The sequence below is a fragment of the Terrapene carolina genome, unplaced genomic scaffold, assembly GCF_002925995.2.
Source record: "Terrapene carolina triunguis isolate 2854851 unplaced genomic scaffold, T_m_triunguis-2.0 Scaffold172, whole genome shotgun sequence".
NCBI classification, from domain to species: Eukaryota; Metazoa; Chordata; order Testudines; family Emydidae; genus Terrapene; species Terrapene triunguis.
The window spans coordinates 97539-101406 of record NW_020664523.1 but is presented as its reverse complement, the minus strand read 5'-3'; positions in this window follow the sequence as shown (position 1 = coordinate 101406).

Genomic DNA, 3868 nt, shown 5'->3' with positions numbered 1-3868 from the left:
CATTCCTCTAAACAGTCATTTGGTTCTGTTTACCCTTAGTTTACTACTCCTCCTCCAGCTAGAAACATGCAAACCTCATCATTATTGCTTAGGACCTGGTTATGAGCAAGGTCGTAATAGGTAACTGGCTATTTACACATTCCAATTCCTGTCCTTGGCTCTTGAGGCCGATTAGAGTTAAACATGGAAGGACAGAGTTTAAACATGGAAGAACTTTGGTTCATATATATATATGCCTAGTAACCCCAACAAAATGAATCCCACCGCTGTGCCACCATGTCAAGGCTGCTTCCCCACTTTGAACTTTAGGGTACAAATGTGGAGGCCTGCATGAAAACTTCTAAGCTTAACTACCAGCTTAGATCTGGTCCGCTGCCACCATCCCAAAGCTAATTCCCTTCCCTGGGTAGCCTTGAGAGACATTCACCAATTCCCTGGTGAATACAGATCCAAACCCCTTGAATCTTAAAACAAGGAGAAATTAACCATCCCCCCTCCTTCCTTTCACCAACTCCTGGTGAATACAGTTCCAACCCCCTTGGATCTTAAAACAAGGAGAAATTAACCATCCCCCTTCTTTCTCCCACCAACTCCTGGTGAATACAGATCCAACCCCCTTGGATCTAAAAACAAGGAAAAATCAATCAGGTTCTTAAAAAGAAGGCTTTTAATTAAAGAAAAAGGTAAAAATCATCTCTGTAAAATCAGTATGGAAAATAACTTTACAGGGTAATCAAACTTAAAGAGCTCAGAGGACCTCCCTCTAGCCTCAGGTTCAAAGTATAGCAAACAAAGATAAACACTCTAGTAAAAGGTACATTTACAAGTTGAGAAAACAAAGATAAAAACTAACACGCCTTGCCTGGCTGTTTACTTACAAGTTGGAAATAGGAGAGAGTTGTTTAGAAAGATGTGGAGAACCTGGATTGATGTCTGGTCCCTCTCAGTCCCAAGAGCGAACAACAACCAAAACAAAGAGCACAAACAAAAACCTTTCCCCCCCCCCCCAGATTTGAAAGTATCTTGTCCCCTTATTGGTCCTTTGGGTCAGGTGTCAGCCAGGTTACCCGAGCTTCTTAACCCTTTACAGGTAAAAGGATTTTGGAGTCTCTGGCCAGGAGGGATTTTATAGTACTGTACACAGGAGAGCTGTTACCCTTCCCTTTAGTTATGACACGAGTCTTTTCTCAGAATAACAAAACCCCAACCTGTTTACACTTTTCAGTCTTCTTGTGGTCAAAGGATGCCTAAAGATCAAGACTAGAGCAAGGGCAAGCATGTGAGGGGCCAGGCGGAACCAGGTGAGGAGAATCCAGCCCTGTGAGAAGTCCCCTGGCAGGAAGAAGCCATGGCACTGCTGTTGCACAAGGCTGCGTTTCCTCTGCTGGTCCAGCTGATTGCCTCTGCCTCCTGCTACCAGTCCACCTCCAAGCCTGAGGTCATCTCCCACCCACCCAGGTACCTCTTCAGGATCAGAGAGCGGGGAGCCCAGAAACCAGTCCCAGGAAGACTTCTGACTTGGCAGGAGAAGCGGAAAGTTTACCCCTTTGCTGTGGGAGAGAGAGGAGGGTCAGGCCAGGAAATCCAACGTAAGTAGCAAAAGCAGCAGCTAAAGCCAAATTATGTAGAGACAGGCCTCATGCCTCCAGCTCTATGGGCTGGAAGGAGAGAATGGTACTGCCAGATCCATTGGTAGTGCTCATAGATGACGTATTTTTAAACCCCCCCTCTCCCGGTGTCTGGGATCTGCAGACTGAGGTACATGATGGATGTGAGGCTTATTGTTTCCTTGGAGTCAGTTCAGTGCTGGAGAAAGGGACAGGATTTGCAGCCCTGAAACTATAAATTCTCAGTGTATCCATAAGAGCATCTACAGGACTGGGCCTAGCTATGTACTCCAACTTGGACCTGAGAGGAACCAGTTTTAGGGACAAGAGAGGAGTTCAGTCACCATGATCCATTCAGCTCTTGGTCACTCTGCTAAAACTGCTGCCAAGGGCGGGGGCAGGTTAGTGCCAACTGGGCGGGGGACGTGTAATGTGGTTATGAAACATCATAGCTAGTTCCTCCACTCCCGTCCCATGCCAAAGGGGTACTGGATGTTTCAAGAGGGCAGAATGTAATTTGTTTACCCTGCCACCAAATGACCCTCCATTTCCTTTGTAAGAAGGGCTCAGAGTTCAGGGTTGTCTCTCTGATTGCTTTGTATAAAAGTAAAAATAATCTGCATTGATGGCACTGACACTAGACTCATCTCCTCCTCGAGCTCTTGTTCCTTATAACGGCAAAGGACAGTCACAAGGTGAGGCAAGGGAAAAGATAAGTGTCTTCTTAGTTCTAATAGTTAAACACTATGGGCTATGTAGGATCAAAAGGGGCGAATGGAACAGGAACTGAATTATTATACTATTCATGCTTCAGAATAAGTTCTGATTTATTGGTCCTTTTCTAAATCTACTTTTATGAAAAATCTCACTAAGAGACTGAAACTCCTTGGGTCAGCTAAAACGGGTCCTCTTGGTCTCTGTTCAAATAACTGAGAAAACCCCAACATTTAACAATTAATATTGGGGTCTGTCTACATGGGAACACTCAGGAAAGTTAATCTGAATTAACTAAAGGTGTGGATTTAAAGTGGATGAGTTAAACTGCATTAAATTCCTGTGTAGACACTCTAATTCAGAATTAAAGTGACCTTAATTCCATTTTGCTTAATTCACAGAATTAAATTAAACTAAATTAAAGCCACGTTAATTCTGAATGACAGAGTTTTAATGAAGTTTAACTCATCAACTTTCATAGTTAATTTGAATTAACTTTCCTGAGTGTCCCCAGGTAGATGAGCCCTTAGAAATGTTCCAGTCTTTCTGAGGCCTGGTCTACACTACGAGTTTAGGTCGACTTTAGCCGCGTTAAATCGAATTAAGCCTGGACACGTTCACACGCCGAAGCCCTTTCTTTTGACTTAAAGGGCCCTTTAAACCGGTTTCTTTACACCACCTCCGACGAGGGGATTAGCGATAAAATCGGCCTTAGGGGGTCGGAATTGGGTTAGTGTGGACGGAATTCGACGTTATTGGCCTCCGGGAGCTATCCCACAGTGCTTCATTGTGACCGCTCTGGACAGCACTCTCAACTCAGATGCACTGGCCAAGTAGACAGGAAAAGCCCCGCGAACGTTTGAATTTCATTTCCTGTTTGCTGAGCGTGGAGAGCACAGGTCGCTCATCAGCACAGGTAGCCGTGATGGAGTCCCAGGATCGCAAAAGAGCTCCAGCATGGACAGAATGGGAGGTTCGGGATCTGATCGCCATATGGGGAGAATCAGTGCTGGCCGAACTCCGAAGCAGTAAACGAAATGGCAAAATATTAGAAAAAGTCTCCAGGGCCATGAAGGACAGAGGCCATAACAGGGGACGCACAGCAGTGCCGCGTGAAAATTAAGGAGCTAAGGCAAGCCTACCACAAAGCCAGAGAGGCAAACGGAAGGTCCGGGGCTGAGCCGCAAACATGCCGCTTCTACGCAGAGCTGCATGCCATTCTAGGGGGTGCAGCCACCACTACCCCAACCATGTGCTATGAGTCCCTCACTGGAGAAACACACAGGGAAGCGGGTTCGGGGTACGAGGAAGATGAGGATGAAGATAATGTAAATAGCTCACAGCAGCAAGGAAGCGGAGAATCCGGTTTCCCCAACAGCCAGGATATGTTTATCACCCTGGACCTCGAACCAGTAACCTCCGAACTCACCCAAGACCCTGTGGGCACACAGGAGACCTCTGGTGAGTGTACCTTTGTAAATATTACACATGGTTTAAAAGCAAGCGTGTTTAATGATTAATGATTAATTTGCCCTGGCAATCGCGGC